General features: G+C 64.8%; 13 non-coding genes across 13 annotated transcripts; all 13 read left to right on the top strand.

The window, feature by feature from the left end:
• Positions 1 to 901: 901 nt before the first annotated feature.
• Positions 902 to 1,020, top strand: LOC147999594 (5S ribosomal RNA). Its single transcript, XR_015644425.1, has one exon. It is a non-coding gene; the product is annotated as a 5S ribosomal RNA (ribosomal RNA).
• A 1,642-nt stretch (positions 1,021 to 2,662) lies between these two features.
• LOC147999593 (5S ribosomal RNA) lies at positions 2,663 to 2,781 on the top strand. The gene has a single exon (XR_015644424.1). It is a non-coding gene; the product is annotated as a 5S ribosomal RNA (ribosomal RNA).
• Positions 2,782 to 4,396: 1,615 nt separating this feature from the next.
• On the top strand, positions 4,397 to 4,515 carry LOC147999592 (5S ribosomal RNA). Its single transcript, XR_015644423.1, has one exon. It is a non-coding gene; the product is annotated as a 5S ribosomal RNA (ribosomal RNA).
• Positions 4,516 to 6,130: 1,615 nt separating this feature from the next.
• LOC147999591 (5S ribosomal RNA) lies at positions 6,131 to 6,249 on the top strand. The gene has a single exon (XR_015644422.1). It is a non-coding gene; the product is annotated as a 5S ribosomal RNA (ribosomal RNA).
• A 1,614-nt stretch (positions 6,250 to 7,863) lies between these two features.
• Positions 7,864 to 7,982, top strand: LOC147999590 (5S ribosomal RNA). Its single transcript, XR_015644421.1, has one exon. It is a non-coding gene; the product is annotated as a 5S ribosomal RNA (ribosomal RNA).
• Positions 7,983 to 9,622: 1,640 nt separating this feature from the next.
• LOC147999589 (5S ribosomal RNA) lies at positions 9,623 to 9,741 on the top strand. Its single transcript, XR_015644420.1, has one exon. It is a non-coding gene; the product is annotated as a 5S ribosomal RNA (ribosomal RNA).
• Positions 9,742 to 11,356: 1,615 nt separating this feature from the next.
• On the top strand, positions 11,357 to 11,475 carry LOC147999588 (5S ribosomal RNA). Its single transcript, XR_015644419.1, has one exon. It is a non-coding gene; the product is annotated as a 5S ribosomal RNA (ribosomal RNA).
• Positions 11,476 to 13,089: 1,614 nt separating this feature from the next.
• On the top strand, positions 13,090 to 13,208 carry LOC147999587 (5S ribosomal RNA). Its single transcript, XR_015644418.1, has one exon. It is a non-coding gene; the product is annotated as a 5S ribosomal RNA (ribosomal RNA).
• Positions 13,209 to 14,822: 1,614 nt separating this feature from the next.
• On the top strand, positions 14,823 to 14,941 carry LOC147999586 (5S ribosomal RNA). The gene has a single exon (XR_015644417.1). It is a non-coding gene; the product is annotated as a 5S ribosomal RNA (ribosomal RNA).
• A 1,640-nt stretch (positions 14,942 to 16,581) lies between these two features.
• Positions 16,582 to 16,700, top strand: LOC147999585 (5S ribosomal RNA). The gene has a single exon (XR_015644415.1). It is a non-coding gene; the product is annotated as a 5S ribosomal RNA (ribosomal RNA).
• A 1,615-nt stretch (positions 16,701 to 18,315) lies between these two features.
• Positions 18,316 to 18,434, top strand: LOC147999584 (5S ribosomal RNA). The gene has a single exon (XR_015644414.1). It is a non-coding gene; the product is annotated as a 5S ribosomal RNA (ribosomal RNA).
• A 1,614-nt stretch (positions 18,435 to 20,048) lies between these two features.
• On the top strand, positions 20,049 to 20,167 carry LOC147999583 (5S ribosomal RNA). The gene has a single exon (XR_015644413.1). It is a non-coding gene; the product is annotated as a 5S ribosomal RNA (ribosomal RNA).
• A 1,615-nt stretch (positions 20,168 to 21,782) lies between these two features.
• On the top strand, positions 21,783 to 21,901 carry LOC147999582 (5S ribosomal RNA). Its single transcript, XR_015644412.1, has one exon. It is a non-coding gene; the product is annotated as a 5S ribosomal RNA (ribosomal RNA).
• The last annotated feature ends 113 nt before the right edge of the window (positions 21,902 to 22,014 follow it).

Genomic DNA, 22,014 nt, shown 5'->3' with positions numbered 1-22,014 from the left:
CCGCGTATGTGTGCCCCTATAAAGGGGTGGCACGCACGTGTGTGTGTGTGTGTGTGTGTGTGTGTGTTTGTATGTTTGTGTGTTTGTATACTTGTGTGAATGCCCGCACTTGGGAGGGAGGGCAAGGGCAGTGGGGCCTGGCTCTTGGGCCAGCCTCTCCGCTGGGTGGGCGTGGCTAGTGTGTGTGTGTGTGTGTGTGTGTGTGTCTGTGTGTGTGTGTCCCGGGTGGGATTGGATGCGAGCCATCACCAAATGTTCAGTTGACTTCCCGCTCCCAGGCTGAGGGCCCCTGTCCTGGGCACAGGGAGGACGGTGGGTCCCGGGTGGGTCGGGATTCCAGGAGCTGCTGGAAGCTCCGCCCTCGGCCCCCTCGAGGGCAAGAGGAAATCCCGGGTGGGTGGGTCAGGGCGCTGTTGTACTGAGCCTGTGGAAGGAAGAGTCTCTCTGTCGGGGAGGGGACGAGAGGAGGAGAGGAGGAGAGGAGGAGAGACCTCTGCGCATCCTGCGTGGGGAAAGGCTGGCACTCACAGGCTGGGCCCGTGTTCCATCCAGGGCGGGCTGAGGAGGGCTGGGGAGGCTGTAGGCCACGCGAGGCAGGCAGGCAGGCAGGCAGCCCCCGGGCTGGGGCGTGCGGATGGGGCTCGGGCAGGGGTGAGGGGCGCGCGGAAGGCAGGACGCGACGACTTTCTTAGGTGTGGGCTCTCTGTCGTCTGGGCTCTGGGCTCTGGGCTCTGGGCTCTGGGCTCTGGGCTGGGGACTCGGGACTCGGGACTCGGGACTCGGGACTCGGGACTCGGGGGCTTGGGGCTTGCTGGCTGTCTGACGTGCCACCGGTGGGGGTGGGCCGGGCGGGCCTGGCGGGCGGCTGAGCGAGCGCAGCAGGTCGGCGAGGGCTGCCCTCGTCTACGGCCATACCACCCTGAACGCGCCCGATCTCGTCTGATCTCGGAAGCTAAGCAGGGTCGGGCCTGGTTAGTACTTGGATGGGAGACCGCCTGGGAATACCGGGTGCTGTAGGCTTTTTGGACTCCCTTTTGGCCGCGGCGGGGGACCAGTCTCAGGCCAGGCCATCCCCACCCACATGCATCCCACAGCCCACAGGCCACAGCCCAGGCCCCGGGGAGAGCCCACCCTCGCCCTCTCAGATGCCTGGCATATGCACGGTGGCTCCAGACAGAGTGGGCGCCCCGACACCCACCACCCTGGAGGCAGCAAGACAGGAGGTGAGAGAGCCTCTCTCCATTTGCAGCGAGCCCAGGCTGGCCTCGAACACCACATCCTCGCCCACCACCGCACTGGTCTCTCTCCCCGTGTAGTGTGTGGGATTGCCTGGGTGGGTGGGTGCCCCTGTGGGGGTGCCTCTTAGGAGGCCACGGCGCGTGGGTGACTGCTGCGGTGGTGGGTGTGGCTGTGAGAGCGTGCAAAGGTCTGTGTGACCACCGGTGTGTGAGAGTGTGTGTCGCTCCCCCTCCTGCCTCCTGCTAAGGTGACTCCTGCGAGAGTCTGTGTGTGAGTGAGTGTGGGAGTGTGTGAGTGAGTGTGTGTGTGATTGAGTGTGTGTGTGACTGAGTGTATGTGTGTGTGTGTGTGTGTGTGTGTATTTGTGAGCTGTCCTTAGGTTCCGTGCCTGCTTATGCGCCCTAGGGGGCCTGTCTACCTGTTCGGTCCGGCTTTCTTACCCCGGTGAGTTCATGCCTGGCGCGCGTGTCTGCCTGCGTGGGTCTTGCCTCTGCGCGCCCGCGTATGTGTGCCCCTATAAAGGGGTGGCACGCACGTGTGTGTGTGTGTGTGTGTGTGTGTTTGTATGTTTGTGTGTTTGTATACTTGTGTGAATGCCCGCACTTGGGAGGGAGGGCAAGGGCAGTGGGGCCTGGCTCTTGGGCCAGCCTCTCCGCTGGGTGGGCGTGGCTAGTGTGTGTGTGTGTGTGTGTGTGTGTGTGTGTCTGTGTGTGTGTGTCCCGGGTGGGATTGGATGCGAGCCATCACCAAATGTTCAGTTGACTTCCCGCTCCCAGGCTGAGGGCCCCTGTCCTGGGCACAGGGAGGACGGTGGGTCCCGAGTGGGTCGGGATTCCAGGAGCTGCTGGAAGCTCCGCCCTCGGCCCCCTCGAGGGCAAGAGGAAATCCCGGGTGGGTGGGTCAGGGCGCTGTTGTACTGAGCCTGTGGAAGGAAGAGTCTCTCTGTCGGGGAGGGGACGAGAGGAGGAGAGGAGGAGAGAAGAGACCTCTGCGCATCCTGCGTGGGGAAAGGCTGGCACTCACAGGCTGGGCCCGTGTTCCATCCAGGGCGGGCTGAGGAGGGCTGGGGAGGCTGTAGGCCACGCGAGGCAGGCAGGCAGGCAGGCAGCCCCCGGGCTGGGGCGTGCGGATGGGGCTCGGGCAGGGGTGAGGGGCGCGCGGAAGGCAGGACGCGACGACTTTCTTAGGTGTGGGCTCTCTGTCGTCTGGGCTCTGGGCTCTGGGCTCTGGGCTCTGGGCTCTGGGCTGGGGACTCGGGACTCGGGACTCGGGACTCGGGACTCGGGACTCGGGACTCGGGACTCGGGGGCTTGGGGCTTGCTGGCTGTCTGACGTGCCACCGGTGGGGGTGGGCCGGGCGGGCCTGGCGGGCGGCTGAGCGAGCGCAGCAGGCTCTTGGGGCTTGTCGGCGAGGGCCGCCCTCGTCTACGGCCATACCACCCTGAACGCGCCCGATCTCGTCTGATCTCGGAAGCTAAGCAGGGTCGGGCCTGGTTAGTACTTGGATGGGAGACCGCCTGGGAATACCGGGTGCTGTAGGCTTTTTGGACTCCCTTTTGGCCGCGGCGGGGGACCAGTCTCAGGCCAGGCCATCCCCACCCACATGCATCCCACAGCCCACAGGCCACAGCCCAGGCCCCGGGGAGAGCCCACCCTCGCCCTCTCAGATGCCTGGCATATGCACGGTGGCTCCAGACAGAGTGGGCGCCCCGACACCCACCACCCTGGAGGCAGCAAGACAGGAGGTGAGAGAGCCTCTCTCCATTTGCAGCGAGCCCAGGCTGGCCTCGAACACCACATCCTCGCCCACCACCGCACTGGTCTCTCTCCCCGTGTAGTGTGTGGGATTGCCTGGGTGGGTGGGTGCCCCTGTGGGGGTGCCTCTTAGGAGGCCACGGCGCGTGGGTGACTGCTGCGGTGGTGGGTGTGGCTGTGAGAGCGTGCAAAGGTCTGTGTGACCACCGGTGTGTGAGAGTGTGTGTCGCTCCCCCTCCTGCCTCCTGCTAAGGTGACTCCTGCGAGAGTCTGTGTGTGAGTGAGTGTGGGAGTGTGTGAGTGAGTGTGTGTGTGATTGAGTGTGTGTGTGACTGAGTGTATGTGTGTGTGTGTGTGTGTGTGTATTTGTGAGCTGTCCTTAGGTTCCGTGCCTGCTTATGCGCCCTAGGGGGCCTGTCTACCTGTTCGGTCTGGCTTTCTTACCCCGGTGAGTTCATGCCTGGCGCGCGTGTCTGCCTGCGTGGGTCTTGTCTCTGCGCGCCCGCGTATTTGTGCCCCTATAAAGGGGTGGCACGCACGTGTGTGTGTGTGTGTGTGTTTGTATGTTTGTGTGTGTGTATACTTGTGTGAATGCCCGCACTTGGGAGGGAGGGCAAGGGCAGTGGGGCCTGGCTCTTGGGCCATCCTCTCCGCTGGGTGGGCGTGGCTAGTGTGTGTGTGTGTGTGTGTGTGTGTGTGTGTGTGTGTCCCGGGTGGGATTGGATGCCAGCCATCACCAAATGTTCAGTTGACTTCCCGCTCCCAGGCTGAGGGCCCCTGTCCTGGGCACAGGGAGGTCGGTGGGTCCCGGGTGGGTCGGGATTCCAGGAGCTGCTGGAAGCTCCGCCCTCGGCCCCCTCGAGGGCAAGAGGAAATCCCGGGTGGGTGGGTCAGGGCGCTGTTGTACTGAGCCTGTGGAAGGAAGAGGCTCTCTGTCCGGGAGGGGACGAGAGAAGGAGAGGAGGAGAGGAGGAGAGACCTCTGCGCATCCTGCGTGGGGAAAGGCTGGCACTCACAGGCTGGGCCCGTGTTCCATCCAGGGCGGGCTGAGGAGGGCTGGGGAGGCTGTAGGCCACGCGAGGCAGGCAGGCAGGCAGGCAGCCCCCGGGCTGGGGCGTGCGGATGGGGCTCGGGCAGGGGTGAGGGGCGCGCGGAAGGCAGGACGCGACGACTTTCTTAGGTGTGGGCTCTCTGTCGTCTGGGCTCTGGGCTCAGGGCTCTGGGCTCTGGGCTCTGGGCTCTGGGCTGGGGACTCGGGACTCGGGACTCGGGACTCGGGACTCGGGGGCTTGGGGCTTGCTGGCTGTCTGACGTGCCACCGGTGGGGGTGGGCCGGGCGGGCCTGGCGGGCGGCTGAGCGAGCGCAGCAGGCTCTTGGGGCTTGTCGGCGAGGGCCGCCCTCGTCTACGGCCATACCACCCTGAACGCGCCCGATCTCGTCTGATCTCGGAAGCTAAGCAGGGTCGGGCCTGGTTAGTACTTGGATGGGAGACCGCCTGGGAATACCGGGTGCTGTAGGCTTTTTGGACTCCCTTTTGGCCGCGGCGGGGGACCAGTCTCAGGCCAGGCCATCCCCACCCACATGCATCCCACAGCCCACAGGCCACAGCCCAGGCCCCGGGGAGAGCCCACCCTCGCCCTCTCAGATGCCTGGCATATGCACGGTGGCTCCAGACAGAGTGGGCGCCCCGACACCCACCACCCTGGAGGCAGCAAGACAGGAGGTGAGAGAGCCTCTCTCCATTTGCAGCGAGCCCAGGCTGGCCTCGAACACCACATCCTCGCCCACCACCGCACTGGTCTCTCTCCCCGTGTAGTGTGTGGGATTGCCTGGGTGGGTGGGTGCCCCTGTGGGGGTGCCTCTTAGGAGGCCACGGCGCGTGGGTGACTGCTGCGGTGGTGGGTGTGGCTGTGAGAGCGTGCAAAGGTCTGTGTGACCACCGGTGTGTGAGAGTGTGTGTCGCTCCCCCTCCTGCCTCCTGCTAAGGTGACTCCTGCGAGAGTCTGTGTGTGAGTGAGTGTGGGAGTGTGTGAGTGAGTGTGTGTGTGATTGAGTGTGTGTGTGACTGAGTGTATGTGTGTGTGTGTGTGTGTGTGTATTTGTGAGCTGTCCTTAGGTTCCGTGCCTGCTTATGCGCCCTAGGGGGCCTGTCTACCTGTTCGGTCTGGCTTTCTTACCCCGGTGAGTTCATGCCTGGCGCGCGTGTCTGCCTGCGTGGGTCTTGTCTCTGCGCGCCCGCGTATTTGTGCCCCTATAAAGGGGTGGCACGCACGTGTGTGTGTGTGTGTGTGTTTGTATGTTTGTGTGTGTGTATACTTGTGTGAATGCCCGCACTTGGGAGGGAGGGCAAGGGCAGTGGGGCCTGGCTCTTGGGCCATCCTCTCCGCTGGGTGGGCGTGGCTAGTGTGTGTGTGTGTGTGTGTGTGTGTGTGTGTGTGTGTCCCGGGTGGGATTGGATGCCAGCCATCACCAAATGTTCAGTTGACTTCCCGCTCCCAGGCTGAGGGCCCCTGTCCTGGGCACAGGGAGGTCGGTGGGTCCCGGGTGGGTCGGGATTCCAGGAGCTGCTGGAAGCTCCGCCCTCGGCCCCCTCGAGGGCAAGAGGAAATCCCGGGTGGGTGGGTCAGGGCGCTGTTGTACTGAGCCTGTGGAAGGAAGAGGCTCTCTGTCCGGGAGGGGACGAGAGAAGGAGAGGAGGAGAGGAGGAGAGACCTCTGCGCATCCTGCGTGGGGAAAGGCTGGCACTCACAGGCTGGGCCCGTGTTCCATCCAGGGCGGGCTGAGGAGGGCTGGGGAGGCTGTAGGCCACGCGAGGCAGGCAGGCAGGCAGGCAGCCCCCGGGCTGGGGCGTGCGGATGGGGCTCGGGCAGGGGTGAGGGGCGCGCGGAAGGCAGGACGCGACGACTTTCTTAGGTGTGGGCTCTCTGTCGTCTGGGCTCTGGGCTCAGGGCTCTGGGCTCTGGGCTCTGGGCTCTGGGCTGGGGACTCGGGACTCGGGACTCGGGACTCGGGACTCGGGGGCTTGGGGCTTGCTGGCTGTCTGACGTGCCACCGGTGGGGGTGGGCCGGGCGGGCATGGCGGGCGGCTGAGCGAGCGCAGCAGGCTCTTGGGGCTTGTCGGCGAGGGCCGCCCTCGTCTACGGCCATACCACCCTGAACGCGCCCGATCTCGTCTGATCTCGGAAGCTAAGCAGGGTCGGGCCTGGTTAGTACTTGGATGGGAGACCGCCTGGGAATACCGGGTGCTGTAGGCTTTTTGGACTCCCTTTTGGCCGCGGCGGGGGACCAGTCTCAGGCCAGGCCATCCCCACCCACATGCATCCCACAGCCCACAGGCCACAGCCCAGGCCCCGGGGAGAGCCCACCCTCGCCCTCTCAGATGCCTGGCATATGCACGGTGGCTCCAGACAGAGTGGGCGCCCCGACACCCACCACCCTGGAGGCAGCAAGACAGGAGGTGAGAGAGCCTCTCTCCATTTGCAGCGAGCCCAGGCTGGCCTCGAACACCACATCCTCGCCCACCACCGCACTGGTCTCTCTCCCCGTGTAGTGTGTGGGATTGCCTGGGTGGGTGGGTGCCCCTGTGGGGGTGCCTCTTAGGAGGCCACGGCGCGTGGGTGACTGCTGCGGTGGTGGGTGTGGCTGTGAGAGCGTGCAAAGGTCTGTGTGACCACCGGTGTGTGAGAGTGTGTGTCGCTCCCCCTCCTGCCTCCTGCTAAGGTGACTCCTGCGAGAGTCTGTGTGTGAGTGAGTGTGTGAGTGTGTGAGTGAGTGTGTGTGTGATTGAGTGTGTGTGTGACTGAGTGTATGTGTGTGTGTGTGTGTGTGTGTATTTGTGAGCTGTCCTTAGGTTCCGTGCCTGCTTATGCGCCCTAGGGTGCCTGTCTACCTGTTCGGTCCGGCTTTCTTACCCCGGTGAGTTCATGCCTGGCGCGCGTGTCTGCCTGCGTGGGTCTTGCCTCTGCGCGCCCGCGTATGTGTGCCCCTATAAAGGGGTGGCACGCACGTGTGTGTGTGTGTGTGTGTGTGTGTGTTTGTATGTTTGTGTGTTTGTATACTTGTGTGAATGCCCGCACTTGGGAGGGAGGGCAAGGGCAGTGGGGCCTGGCTCTTGGGCCAGCCTCTCCGCTGGGTGGGCGTGGCTAGTGTGTGTGTGTGTGTGTGTGTGTGTGTCTGTGTGTGTGTGTCCCGGGTGGGATTGGATGCGAGCCATCACCAAATGTTCAGTTGACTTCCCGCTCCCAGGCTGAGGGCCCCTGTCCTGGGCACAGGGAGGACGGTGGGTCCCGGGTGGGTCGGGATTCCAGGAGCTGCTGGAAGCTCCGCCCTCGGCCCCCTCGAGGGCAAGAGGAAATCCCGGGTGGGTGGGTCAGGGCGCTGTTGTACTGAGCCTGTGGAAGGAAGAGTCTCTCTGTCGGGGAGGGGACGAGAGGAGGAGAGGAGGAGAGGAGGAGAGACCTCTGCGCATCCTGCGTGGGGAAAGGCTGGCACTCACAGGCTGGGCCCGTGTTCCATCCAGGGCGGGCTGAGGAGGGCTGGGGAGGCTGTAGGCCACGCGAGGCAGGCAGGCAGGCAGGCAGCCCCCGGGCTGGGGCGTGCGGATGGGGCTCGGGCAGGGGTGAGGGGCGCGCGGAAGGCAGGACGCGACGACTTTCTTAGGTGTGGGCTCTCTGTCGTCTGGGCTCTGGGCTCTGGGCTCTGGGCTCTGGGCTCTGGGCTGGGGACTCGGGACTCGGGACTCGGGACTCGGGACTCGGGACTCGGGGGCTTGGGGCTTGCTGGCTGTCTGACGTGCCACCGGTGGGGGTGGGCCGGGCGGGCCTGGCGGGCGGCTGAGCGAGCGCAGCAGGTCGGCGAGGGCTGCCCTCGTCTACGGCCATACCACCCTGAACGCGCCCGATCTCGTCTGATCTCGGAAGCTAAGCAGGGTCGGGCCTGGTTAGTACTTGGATGGGAGACCGCCTGGGAATACCGGGTGCTGTAGGCTTTTTGGACTCCCTTTTGGCCGCGGCGGGGGACCAGTCTCAGGCCAGGCCATCCCCACCCACATGCATCCCACAGCCCACAGGCCACAGCCCAGGCCCCGGGGAGAGCCCACCCTCGCCCTCTCAGATGCCTGGCATATGCACGGTGGCTCCAGACAGAGTGGGCGCCCCGACACCCACCACCCTGGAGGCAGCAAGACAGGAGGTGAGAGAGCCTCTCTCCATTTGCAGCGAGCCCAGGCTGGCCTCGAACACCACATCCTCGCCCACCACCGCACTGGTCTCTCTCCCCGTGTAGTGTGTGGGATTGCCTGGGTGGGTGGGTGCCCCTGTGGGGGTGCCTCTTAGGAGGCCACGGCGCGTGGGTGACTGCTGCGGTGGTGGGTGTGGCTGTGAGAGCGTGCAAAGGTCTGTGTGACCACCGGTGTGTGAGAGTGTGTGTCGCTCCCCCTCCTGCCTCCTGCTAAGGTGACTCCTGCGAGAGTCTGTGTGTGAGTGAGTGTGGGAGTGTGTGAGTGAGTGTGTGTGTGATTGAGTGTGTGTGTGACTGAGTGTATGTGTGTGTGTGTGTGTGTGTGTATTTGTGAGCTGTCCTTAGGTTCCGTGCCTGCTTATGCGCCCTAGGGGGCCTGTCTACCTGTTCGGTCTGGCTTTCTTACCCCGGTGAGTTCATGCCTGGCGCGCGTGTCTGCCTGCGTGGGTCTTGCCTCTGCGCGCCCGCGTATGTGTGCCCCTATAAAGGGGTGGCACGCACGTGTGTGTGTGTGTGTGTGTGTGTTTGTATGTTTGTGTGTTTGTATACTTGTGTGAATGCCCGCACTTGGGAGGGAGGGCAAGGGCAGTGGGGCCTGGCTCTTGGGCCAGCCTCTCCGCTGGGTGGGCGTGGCTAGTGTGTGTGTGTGTGTGTGTGTGTGTGTGTGTGTCTGTGTGTGTGTGTCCCGGGTGGGATTGGATGCGAGCCATCACCAAATGTTCAGTTGACTTCCCGCTCCCAGGCTGAGGGCCCCTGTCCTGGGCACAGGGAGGACGGTGGGTCCCGAGTGGGTCGGGATTCCAGGAGCTGCTGGAAGCTCCGCCCTCGGCCCCCTCGAGGGCAAGAGGAAATCCCGGGTGGGTGGGTCAGGGCGCTGTTGTACTGAGCCTGTGGAAGGAAGAGTCTCTCTGTCGGGGAGGGGACGAGAGGAGGAGAGGAGGAGAGAAGAGACCTCTGCGCATCCTGCGTGGGGAAAGGCTGGCACTCACAGGCTGGGCCCGTGTTCCATCCAGGGCGGGCTGAGGAGGGCTGGGGAGGCTGTAGGCCACGCGAGGCAGGCAGGCAGGCAGGCAGCCCCCGGGCTGGGGCGTGCGGATGGGGCTCGGGCAGGGGTGAGGGGCGCGCGGAAGGCAGGACGCGACGACTTTCTTAGGTGTGGGCTCTCTGTCGTCTGGGCTCTGGGCTCTGGGCTCTGGGCTCTGGGCTCTGGGCTGGGGACTCGGGACTCGGGACTCGGGACTCGGGACTCGGGACTCGGGACTCGGGACTCGGGGGCTTGGGGCTTGCTGGCTGTCTGACGTGCCACCGGTGGGGGTGGGCCGGGCGGGCCTGGCGGGCGGCTGAGCGAGCGCAGCAGGCTCTTGGGGCTTGTCGGCGAGGGCCGCCCTCGTCTACGGCCATACCACCCTGAACGCGCCCGATCTCGTCTGATCTCGGAAGCTAAGCAGGGTCGGGCCTGGTTAGTACTTGGATGGGAGACCGCCTGGGAATACCGGGTGCTGTAGGCTTTTTGGACTCCCTTTTGGCCGCGGCGGGGGACCAGTCTCAGGCCAGGCCATCCCCACCCACATGCATCCCACAGCCCACAGGCCACAGCCCAGGCCCCGGGGAGAGCCCACCCTCGCCCTCTCAGATGCCTGGCATATGCACGGTGGCTCCAGACAGAGTGGGCGCCCCGACACCCACCACCCTGGAGGCAGCAAGACAGGAGGTGAGAGAGCCTCTCTCCATTTGCAGCGAGCCCAGGCTGGCCTCGAACACCACATCCTCGCCCACCACCGCACTGGTCTCTCTCCCCGTGTAGTGTGTGGGATTGCCTGGGTGGGTGGGTGCCCCTGTGGGGGTGCCTCTTAGGAGGCCACGGCGCGTGGGTGACTGCTGCGGTGGTGGGTGTGGCTGTGAGAGCGTGCAAAGGTCTGTGTGACCACCGGTGTGTGAGAGTGTGTGTCGCTCCCCCTCCTGCCTCCTGCTAAGGTGACTCCTGCGAGAGTCTGTGTGTGAGTGAGTGTGGGAGTGTGTGAGTGAGTGTGTGTGTGATTGAGTGTGTGTGTGACTGAGTGTATGTGTGTGTGTGTGTGTGTGTGTATTTGTGAGCTGTCCTTAGGTTCCGTGCCTGCTTATGCGCCCTAGGGGGCCTGTCTACCTGTTCGGTCTGGCTTTCTTACCCCGGTGAGTTCATGCCTGGCGCGCGTGTCTGCCTGCGTGGGTCTTGTCTCTGCGCGCCCGCGTATTTGTGCCCCTATAAAGGGGTGGCACGCACGTGTGTGTGTGTGTGTGTGTTTGTATGTTTGTGTGTGTGTATACTTGTGTGAATGCCCGCACTTGGGAGGGAGGGCAAGGGCAGTGGGGCCTGGCTCTTGGGCCATCCTCTCCGCTGGGTGGGCGTGGCTAGTGTGTGTGTGTGTGTGTGTGTGTGTGTGTGTGTGTGTCCCGGGTGGGATTGGATGCCAGCCATCACCAAATGTTCAGTTGACTTCCCGCTCCCAGGCTGAGGGCCCCTGTCCTGGGCACAGGGAGGTCGGTGGGTCCCGGGTGGGTCGGGATTCCAGGAGCTGCTGGAAGCTCCGCCCTCGGCCCCCTCGAGGGCAAGAGGAAATCCCGGGTGGGTAGGTCAGGGCGCTGTTGTACTGAGCCTGTGGAAGGAAGAGGCTCTCTGTCCGGGAGGGGACGAGAGAAGGAGAGGAGGAGAGGAGGAGAGACCTCTGCGCATCCTGCGTGGGGAAAGGCTGGCACTCACAGGCTGGGCCCGTGTTCCATCCAGGGCGGGCTGAGGAGGGCTGGGGAGGCTGTAGGCCACGCGAGGCAGGCAGGCAGGCAGGCAGCCCCCGGGCTGGGGCGTGCGGATGGGGCTCGGGCAGGGGTGAGGGGCGCGCGGAAGGCAGGACGCGACGACTTTCTTAGGTGTGGGCTCTCTGTCGTCTGGGCTCTGGGCTCAGGGCTCTGGGCTCTGGGCTCTGGGCTCTGGGCTGGGGACTCGGGACTCGGGACTCGGGACTCGGGACTCGGGGGCTTGGGGCTTGCTGGCTGTCTGACGTGCCACCGGTGGGGGTGGGCCGGGCGGGCATGGCGGGCGGCTGAGCGAGCGCAGCAGGCTCTTGGGGCTTGTCGGCGAGGGCCGCCCTCGTCTACGGCCATACCACCCTGAACGCGCCCGATCTCGTCTGATCTCGGAAGCTAAGCAGGGTCGGGCCTGGTTAGTACTTGGATGGGAGACCGCCTGGGAATACCGGGTGCTGTAGGCTTTTTGGACTCCCTTTTGGCCGCGGCGGGGGACCAGTCTCAGGCCAGGCCATCCCCACCCACATGCATCCCACAGCCCACAGGCCACAGCCCAGGCCCCGGGGAGAGCCCACCCTCGCCCTCTCAGATGCCTGGCATATGCACGGTGGCTCCAGACAGAGTGGGCGCCCCGACACCCACCACCCTGGAGGCAGCAAGACAGGAGGTGAGAGAGCCTCTCTCCATTTGCAGCGAGCCCAGGCTGGCCTCGAACACCACATCCTCGCCCACCACCGCACTGGTCTCTCTCCCCGTGTAGTGTGTGGGATTGCCTGGGTGGGTGGGTGCCCCTGTGGGGGTGCCTCTTAGGAGGCCACGGCGCGTGGGTGACTGCTGCGGTGGTGGGTGTGGCTGTGAGAGCGTGCAAAGGTCTGTGTGACCACCGGTGTGTGAGAGTGTGTGTCGCTCCCCCTCCTGCCTCCTGCTAAGGTGACTCCTGCGAGAGTCTGTGTGTGAGTGAGTGTGTGAGTGTGTGAGTGAGTGTGTGTGTGATTGAGTGTGTGTGTGACTGAGTGTATGTGTGTGTGTGTGTGTGTGTGTATTTGTGAGCTGTCCTTAGGTTCCGTGCCTGCTTATGCGCCCTAGGGTGCCTGTCTACCTGTTCGGTCCGGCTTTCTTACCCCGGTGAGTTCATGCCTGGCGCGCGTGTCTGCCTGCGTGGGTCTTGCCTCTGCGCGCCCGCGTATGTGTGCCCCTATAAAGGGGTGGCACGCACGTGTGTGTGTGTGTGTGTGTGTGTGTGTTTGTATGTTTGTGTGTTTGTATACTTGTGTGAATGCCCGCACTTGGGAGGGAGGGCAAGGGCAGTGGGGCCTGGCTCTTGGGCCAGCCTCTCCGCTGGGTGGGCGTGGCTAGTGTGTGTGTGTGTGTGTGTGTGTGTGTCTGTGTGTGTGTGTCCCGGGTGGGATTGGATGCGAGCCATCACCAAATGTTCAGTTGACTTCCCGCTCCCAGGCTGAGGGCCCCTGTCCTGGGCACAGGGAGGACGGTGGGTCCCGGGTGGGTCGGGATTCCAGGAGCTGCTGGAAGCTCCGCCCTCGGCCCCCTCGAGGGCAAGAGGAAATCCCGGGTGGGTGGGTCAGGGCGCTGTTGTACTGAGCCTGTGGAAGGAAGAGTCTCTCTGTCGGGGAGGGGACGAGAGGAGGAGAGGAGGAGAGGAGGAGAGACCTCTGCGCATCCTGCGTGGGGAAAGGCTGGCACTCACAGGCTGGGCCCGTGTTCCATCCAGGGCGGGCTGAGGAGGGCTGGGGAGGCTGTAGGCCACGCGAGGCAGGCAGGCAGGCAGGCAGCCCCCGGGCTGGGGCGTGCGGATGGGGCTCGGGCAGGGGTGAGGGGCGCGCGGAAGGCAGGACGCGACGACTTTCTTAGGTGTGGGCTCTCTGTCGTCTGGGCTCTGGGCTCTGGGCTCTGGGCTCTGGGCTCTGGGCTGGGGACTCGGGACTCGGGACTCGGGACTCGGGACTCGGGACTCGGGGGCTTGGGGCTTGCTGGCTGTCTGACGTGCCACCGGTGGGGGTGGGCCGGGCGGGCCTGGCGGGCGGCTGAGCGAGCGCAGCAGGTCGGCGAGGGCTGCCCTCGTCTACGGCCATACCACCCTGAACGCGCCCGATCTCGTCTGATCTCGGAAGCTAAGCAGGGTCGGGCCTGGTTAGTACTTGGATGGGAGACCGCCTGGGAATACCGGGTGCTGTAGGCTTTTTGGACTCCCTTTTGGCCGCGGCGGGGGACCAGTCTCAGGCCAGGCCATCCCCACCCACATGCATCCCACAGCCCACAGGCCACAGCCCAGGCCCCGGGGAGAGCCCACCCTCGCCCTCTCAGATGCCTGGCATATGCACGGTGGCTCCAGACAGAGTGGGCGCCCCGACACCCACCACCCTGGAGGCAGCAAGACAGGAGGTGAGAGAGCCTCTCTCCATTTGCAGCGAGCCCAGGCTGGCCTCGAACACCACATCCTCGCCCACCACCGCACTGGTCTCTCTCCCCGTGTAGTGTGTGGGATTGCCTGGGTGGGTGGGTGCCCCTGTGGGGGTGCCTCTTAGGAGGCCACGGCGCGTGGGTGACTGCTGCGGTGGTGGGTGTGGCTGTGAGAGCGTGCAAAGGTCTGTGTGACCACCGGTGTGTGAGAGTGTGTGTCGCTCCCCCTCCTGCCTCCTGCTAAGGTGACTCCTGCGAGAGTCTGTGTGTGAGTGAGTGTGGGAGTGTGTGAGTGAGTGTGTGTGTGATTGAGTGTGTGTGTGACTGAGTGTATGTGTGTGTGTGTGTGTGTGTGTATTTGTGAGCTGTCCTTAGGTTCCGTGCCTGCTTATGCGCCCTAGGGTGCCTGTCTACCTGTTCGGTCCGGCTTTCTTACCCCGGTGAGTTCATGCCTGGCGCGCGTGTCTGCCTGCGTGGGTCTTGCCTCTGCGCGCCCGCGTATGTGTGCCCCTATAAAGGGGTGGCACGCACGTGTGTGTGTGTGTGTGTGTGTGTGTGTTTGTATGTTTGTGTGTTTGTATACTTGTGTGAATGCCCGCACTTGGGAGGGAGGGCAAGGGCAGTGGGGCCTGGCTCTTGGGCCAGCCTCTCCGCTGGGTGGGCGTGGCTAGTGTGTGTGTGTGTGTGTGTGTGTGTGTCTGTGTGTGTGTGTCCCGGGTGGGATTGGATGCGAGCCATCACCAAATGTTCAGTTGACTTCCCGCTCCCAGGCTGAGGGCCCCTGTCCTGGGCACAGGGAGGACGGTGGGTCCCGGGTGGGTCGGGATTCCAGGAGCTGCTGGAAGCTCCGCCCTCGGCCCCCTCGAGGGCAAGAGGAAATCCCGGGTGGGTGGGTCAGGGCGCTGTTGTACTGAGCCTGTGGAAGGAAGAGTCTCTCTGTCGGGGAGGGGACGAGAGGAGGAGAGGAGGAGAGGAGGAGAGACCTCTGCGCATCCTGCGTGGGGAAAGGCTGGCACTCACAGGCTGGGCCCGTGTTCCATCCAGGGCGGGCTGAGGAGGGCTGGGGAGGCTGTAGGCCACGCGAGGCAGGCAGGCAGGCAGGCAGCCCCCGGGCTGGGGCGTGCGGATGGGGCTCGGGCAGGGGTGAGGGGCGCGCGGAAGGCAGGACGCGACGACTTTCTTAGGTGTGGGCTCTCTGTCGTCTGGGCTCTGGGCTCTGGGCTCTGGGCTCTGGGCTCTGGGCTGGGGACTCGGGACTCGGGACTCGGGACTCGGGACTCGGGACTCGGGGGCTTGGGGCTTGCTGGCTGTCTGACGTGCCACCGGTGGGGGTGGGCCGGGCGGGCCTGGCGGGCGGCTGAGCGAGCGCAGCAGGTCGGCGAGGGCTGCCCTCGTCTACGGCCATACCACCCTGAACGCGCCCGATCTCGTCTGATCTCGGAAGCTAAGCAGGGTCGGGCCTGGTTAGTACTTGGATGGGAGACCGCCTGGGAATACCGGGTGCTGTAGGCTTTTTGGACTCCCTTTTGGCCGCGGCGGGGGACCAGTCTCAGGCCAGGCCATCCCCACCCACATGCATCCCACAGCCCACAGGCCACAGCCCAGGCCCCGGGGAGAGCCCACCCTCGCCCTCTCAGATGCCTGGCATATGCACGGTGGCTCCAGACAGAGTGGGCGCCCCGACACCCACCACCCTGGAGGCAGCAAGACAGGAGGTGAGAGAGCCTCTCTCCATTTGCAGCGAGCCCAGGCTGGCCTCGAACACCACATCCTCGCCCACCACCGCACTGGTCTCTCTCCCCGTGTAGTGTGTGGGATTGCCTGGGTGGGTGGGTGCCCCTGTGGGGGTGCCTCTTAGGAGGCCACGGCGCGTGGGTGACTGCTGCGGTGGTGGGTGTGGCTGTGAGAGCGTGCAAAGGTCTGTGTGACCACCGGTGTGTGAGAGTGTGTGTCGCTCCCCCTCCTGCCTCCTGCTAAGGTGACTCCTGCGAGAGTCTGTGTGTGAGTGAGTGTGGGAGTGTGTGAGTGAGTGTGTGTGTGATTGAGTGTGTGTGTGACTGAGTGTATGTGTGTGTGTGTGTGTGTGTGTATTTGTGAGCTGTCCTTAGGTTCCGTGCCTGCTTATGCGCCCTAGGGGGCCTGTCTACCTGTTCGGTCCGGCTTTCTTACCCCGGTGAGTTCATGCCTGGCGCGCGTGTCTGCCTGCGTGGGTCTTGCCTCTGCGCGCCCGCGTATGTGTGCCCCTATAAAGGGGTGGCACGCACGTGTGTGTGTGTGTGTGTGTGTGTTTGTATGTTTGTGTGTTTGTATACTTGTGTGAATGCCCGCACTTGGGAGGGAGGGCAAGGGCAGTGGGGCCTGGCTCTTGGGCCAGCCTCTCCGCTGGGTGGGCGTGGCTAGTGTGTGTGTGTGTGTGTGTGTGTGTGTGTGTGTCTGTGTGTGTGTGTCCCGGGTGGGATTGGATGCGAGCCATCACCAAATGTTCAGTTGACTTCCCGCTCCCAGGCTGAGGGCCCCTGTCCTGGGCACAGGGAGGACGGTGGGTCCCGAGTGGGTCGGGATTCCAGGAGCTGCTGGAAGCTCCGCCCTCGGCCCCCTCGAGGGCAAGAGGAAATCCCGGGTGGGTGGGTCAGGGCGCTGTTGTACTGAGCCTGTGGAAGGAAGAGTCTCTCTGTCGGGGAGGGGACGAGAGGAGGAGAGGAGGAGAGAAGAGACCTCTGCGCATCCTGCGTGGGGAAAGGCTGGCACTCACAGGCTGGGCCCGTGTTCCATCCAGGGCGGGCTGAGGAGGGCTGGGGAGGCTGTAGGCCACGCGAGGCAGGCAGGCAGGCAGGCAGCCCCCGGGCTGGGGCGTGCGGATGGGGCTCGGGCAGGGGTGAGGGGCGCGCGGAAGGCAGGACGCGACGACTTTCTTAGGTGTGGGCTCTCTGTCGTCTGGGCTCTGGGCTCTGGGCTCTGGGCTCTGGGCTCTGGGCTGGGGACTCGGGACTCGGGACTCGGGACTCGGGACTCGGGACTCGGGACTCGGGACTCGGGGGCTTGGGGCTTGCTGGCTGTCTGACGTGCCACCGGTGGGGGTGGGCCGGGCGGGCCTGGCGGGCGGCTGAGCGAGCGCAGCAGGCTCTTGGGGCTTGTCGGCGAGGGCCGCCCTCGTCTACGGCCATACCACCCTGAACGCGCCCGATCTCGTCTGATCTCGGAAGCTAAGCAGGGTCGGGCCTGGTTAGTACTTGGATGGGAGACCGCCTGGGAATACCGGGTGCTGTAGGCTTTTTGGACTCCCTTTTGGCCGCGGCGGGGGACCAGTCTCAGGCCAGGCCATCCCCACCCACATGCATCCCACAGCCCACAGGCCACAGCCCAGGCCCCGGGGAGAGCCCACCCTCGCCCTCTCAGATGCCTGGCATATGCACGGTGGCTCCAGACAGAGTGGGCGCCCCGACACCCACCACCCTGGAGGCAGCAAGACAGGAGGTGAGAGAGCCTCTCTCCATTTGCAGCGAGCCCAGGCTGGCCTCGAACACCACATCCTCGCCCACCACCGCACTGGTCTCTCTCCCCGTGTAGTGTGTGGGATTGCCTGGGTGGGTGGGTGCCCCTGTGGGGGTGCCTCTTAGGAGGCCACGGCGCGTGGGTGACTGCTGCGGTGGTGGGTGTGGCTGTGAGAGCGTGCAAAGGTCTGTGTGACCACCGGTGTGTGAGAGTGTGTGTCGCTCCCCCTCCTGCCTCCTGCTAAGGTGACTCCTGCGAGAGTCTGTGTGTGAGTGAGTGTGGGAGTGTGTGAGTGAGTGTGTGTGTGATTGAGTGTGTGTGTGACTGAGTGTATGTGTGTGTGTGTGTGTGTGTGTATTTGTGAGCTGTCCTTAGGTTCCGTGCCTGCTTATGCGCCCTAGGGGGCCTGTCTACCTGTTCGGTCTGGCTTTCTTACCCCGGTGAGTTCATGCCTGGCGCGCGTGTCTGCCTGCGTGGGTCTTGTCTCTGCGCGCCCGCGTATTTGTGCCCCTATAAAGGGGTGGCACGCACGTGTGTGTGTGTGTGTGTGTTTGTATGTTTGTGTGTGTGTATACTTGTGTGAATGCCCGCACTTGGGAGGGAGGGCAAGGGCAGTGGGGCCTGGCTCTTGGGCCATCCTCTCCGCTGGGTGGGCGTGGCTAGTGTGTGTGTGTGTGTGTGTGTGTGTGTGTGTGTGTGTCCCGGGTGGGATTGGATGCCAGCCATCACCAAATGTTCAGTTGACTTCCCGCTCCCAGGCTGAGGGCCCCTGTCCTGGGCACAGGGAGGTCGGTGGGTCCCGGGTGGGTCGGGATTCCAGGAGCTGCTGGAAGCTCCGCCCTCGGCCTCCTCGAGGGCAAGAGGAAATCCCGGGTGGGTGGGTCAGGGCGCTGTTGTACTGAGCCTGTGGAAGGAAGAGGCTCTCTGTCCGGGAGGGGACGAGAGAAGGAGAGGAGGAGAGGAGGAGAGACCTCTGCGCATCCTGCGTGGGGAAAGGCTGGCACTCACAGGCTGGGCCCGTGTTCCATCCAGGGCGGGCTGAGGAGGGCTGGGGAGGCTGTAGGCCACGCGAGGCAGGCAGGCAGGCAGGCAGCCCCCGGGCTGGGGCGTGCGGATGGGGCTCGGGCAGGGGTGAGGGGCGCGCGGAAGGCAGGACGCGACGACTTTCTTAGGTGTGGGCTCTCTGTCGTCTGGGCTCTGGGCTCAGGGCTCTGGGCTCTGGGCTCTGGGCTCTGGGCTGGGGACTCGGGACTCGGGACTCGGGACTCGGGACTCGGGGGCTTGGGGCTTGCTGGCTGTCTGACGTGCCACCGGTGGGGGTGGGCCGGGCGGGCATGGCGGGCGGCTGAGCGAGCGCAGCAGGCTCTTGGGGCTTGTCGGCGAGGGCCGCCCTCGTCTACGGCCATACCACCCTGAACGCGCCCGATCTCGTCTGATCTCGGAAGCTAAGCAGGGTCGGGCCTGGTTAGTACTTGGATGGGAGACCGCCTGGGAATACCGGGTGCTGTAGGCTTTTTGGACTCCCTTTTGGCCGCGGCGGGGGACCAGTCTCAGGCCAGGCCATCCCCACCCACATGCATCCCACAGCCCACAGGCCACAGCCCAGGCCCCGGGGAGAGCCCACCCTCGCCCTCTCAGATGCCTGGCATATGCACGGTGGCTCCAGACAGAGTGGGCGCCCCGACACCCACCACCCTGGAGGCAGCAAGACAGGAGGTGAGAGAGCCTCTCTCCATTTGCAGCGAGCCCAGGCTGGCCTCGAACACCACATCCTCGCCCACCACCGCACTGGTCTCTCTCCCCGTGTAGTGTGTGGGATTGCCTGGGTGGGTGGGTGCCCCTGTGGGGGTGCCTCTTAGGAGGCCACGGCGCGTGGGTGACTGCTGCGGTGGTGGGTGTGGCTGTGAGAGCGTGCAAAGGTCTGTGTGACCACCGGTGTGTGAGAGTGTGTGTCGCTCCCCCTCCTGCCTCCTGCTAAGGTGACTCCTGCGAGAGTCTGTGTGTGAGTGAGTGTGTGAGTGTGTGAGTGAGTGTGTGTGTGATTGAGTGTGTGTGTGACTGAGTGTATGTGTGTGTGTGTGTGTGTGTGTATTTGTGAGCTGTCCTTAGGTTCCGTGCCTGCTTATGCGCCCTAGGGTGCCTGTCTACCTGTTCGGTCCGGCTTTCTTACCCCGGTGAGTTCATGCCTGGCGCGCGTGTCTGCCTGCGTGGGTCTTGCCTCTGCGCGCCCGCGTATGTGTGCCCCTATAAAGGGGTGGCACGCACGTGTGTGTGTGTGTGTGTGTGTGTGTGTTTGTATGTTTGTGTGTTTGTATACTTGTGTGAATGCCCGCACTTGGGAGGGAGGGCAAGGGCAGTGGGGCCTGGCTCTTGGGCCAGCCTCTCCGCTGGGTGGGCGTGGCTAGTGTGTGTGTGTGTGTGTGTGTGTGTGTGTGTGTGTGTGTGTCCCGGGTGGGATTGGATGCGAGCCATCACCAAATGTTCAGTTGACTTCCCGCTCCCAGGCTGAGGGCCCCTGTCCTGGGCACAGGGAGGACGGTGGGTCCCGGGTGGGTCGGGATTCCAGGAGCTGCTGGAAGCTCCGCCCTCGGCCCCCTCGAGGGCAAGAGGAAATCCCGGGTGGGTGGGTCAGGGCGCTGTTGTACTGAGCCTGTGGAAGGAAGAGTCTCTCTGTCGGGGAGGGGACGAGAGGAGGAGAGGAGGAGAGGAGGAGAGACCTCTGCGCATCCTGCGTGGGGAAAGGCTGGCACTCACAGGCTGGGCCCGTGTTCCATCCAGGGCGGGCTGAGGAGGGCTGGGGAGGCTGTAGGCCACGCGAGGCAGGCAGGCAGGCAGGCAGCCCCCGGGCTGGGGCGTGCGGATGGGGCTCGGGCAGGGGTGAGGGGCGCGCGGAAGGCAGGACGCGACGACTTTCTTAGGTGTGGGCTCTCTGTCGTCTGGGCTCTGGGCTCTGGGCTCTGGGCTCTGGGCTCTGGGCTGGGGACTCGGGACTCGGGACTCGGGACTCGGGACTCGGGACTCGGGGGCTTGGGGCTTGCTGGCTGTCTGACGTGCCACCGGTGGGGGTGGGCCGGGCGGGCCTGGCGGGCGGCTGAGCGAGCGCAGCAGGTCGGCGAGGGCTGCCCTCGTCTACGGCCATACCACCCTGAACGCGCCCGATCTCGTCTGATCTCGGAAGCTAAGCAGGGTCGGGCCTGGTTAGTACTTGGATGGGAGACCGCCTGGGAATACCGGGTGCTGTAGGCTTTTTGGACTCCCTTTTGGCCGCGGCGGGGGACCAGTCTCAGGCCAGGCCATCCCCACCCACATGCATCCCACAGCCCACAGGCCACAGCCCAGGCCCCGGGGAGAGCCCACCCTCGCCCTCTCAGATGCCTGGCATATGCACGGTGGCTCCAGACAGAGTGGGCGCCCCGACACCCACCACCCTGGAGGCAGCAAGACAGGAGGTGAGAGAGCCTCTCTCCATTTGCAGCGAGCCCAGGCTGGCCTCGAACACCACATCCTCGCCCACCACCGCACTGGTCTCTCTCCCCGTGTAGTGTGTGGGATTGCCTGGGTGGGTGGGTGCCCCTGTGGGGGTGCCTCTTAGGAGGCCACGGCGCGTGGGTGACTGCTGCGGTGGTGGGTGTGGCTGTGAGAGCGTGCAAAGGTCTGTGTGACCACCGGTGTGTGAGAGTGTGTGTCGCTCCCCCTCCTGCCTCCTGCTAAGGTGACTCCTGCGAGAGTCTGTGTGTGAGTGAGTGTGGGAGTGTGTGAGTGAGTGTGTGTGTGATTGAGTGTGTGTGTGACTGAGTGTATGTGTGTGTGTGTGTGTGTGTGTATTTGTGAGCTGTCCTTAGGTTCCGTGCCTGCTTATGCGCCCTAGGGGGCCTGTCTACCTGTTCGGTCTGGCTTTCTTACCCCGGTGAGTTCATGCCTGGCGCGCGTGTCTGCCTGCGTGGGTCTTGTCTCTGCGCGCCCGCGTATTTGTGCCCCTATAAAGGGGTGGCACGCACGTGTGTGTGTGTGTGTGTGTTTGTATGTTTGTGTGTGTGTATACTTGTGTGAATGCCCGCACTTGGGAGGGAGGGCAAGGGCAGTGGGGCCTGGCTCTTGGGCCATCCTCTCCGCTGGGTGGGCGTGGCTAGTGTGTGTGTGTGTGTGTGTGTGTGTGTGTGTGTGTGTCCCGGGTGGGATTGGATGCCAGCCATCACCAAATGTTCAGTTGACTTCCCGCTCCCAGGCTGAGGGCCCCTGTCCTGGGCACAGGGAGGTCGGTGGGTCCCGGGTGGGTCGGGATTCCAGGAGCTGCTGGAAGCTCCGCCCTCGGCCCCCTCGAGGGCAAGAGGAAATCCCGGGTGGGTGGGTCAGGGCGCTGTTGTACTGAGCCTGTGGAAGGAAGAGGCTCTCTGTCCGGGAGGGGACGAGAGAAGGAGAGGAGGAGAGGAGGAGAGACCTCTGCGCATCCTGCGTGGGGAAAGGCTGGCACTCACAGGCTGGGCCCGTGTTCCATCCAGGGCGGGCTGAGGAGGGCTGGGGAGGCTGTAGGCCACGCGAGGCAGGCAGGCAGGCAGGCAGCCCCCGGGCTGGGGCGTGCGGATGGGGCTCGGGCAGGGGTGAGGGGCGCACGGAAGGCAGGACGCGACGACTTTCTTAGGTGTGGGCTCTCTGTCGTCTGGGCTCTGGGCTCAGGGCTCTGGGCTCTGGGCTCTGGGCTCTGGGCTGGGGACTCGGGACTCGGGACTCGGGACTCGGGACTCGGGGGCTTGGGGCTTGCTGGCTGTCTGACGTGCCACCGGTGGGGGTGGGCCGGGCGGGCATGGCGGGCGGCTGAGCGAGCGCAGCAGGCTCTTGGGGCTTGTCGGCGAGGGCCGCCCTCGTCTACGGCCATACCACCCTGAACGCGCCCGATCTCGTCTGATCTCGGAAGCTAAGCAGGGTCGGGCCTGGTTAGTACTTGGATGGGAGACCGCCTGGGAATACCGGGTGCTGTAGGCTTTTTGGACTCCCTTTTGGCCGCGGCGGGGGACCAGTCTCAGGCCAGGCCATCCCCACCCACATGCATCCCACAGCCCACAGGCCACAGCCCAGGCCCCGGGGAGAGCCCACCC

This window comes from Rattus norvegicus, chromosome 19, assembly GCF_021556685.1.
Source record: "Rattus norvegicus strain SHRSP/BbbUtx chromosome 19, alternate assembly SHRSP_T2T, whole genome shotgun sequence".
Taxonomy (NCBI): domain Eukaryota; kingdom Metazoa; phylum Chordata; class Mammalia; order Rodentia; family Muridae; genus Rattus; species Rattus norvegicus.
This window is presented reverse-complemented; position numbering and strand designations above follow the sequence as displayed.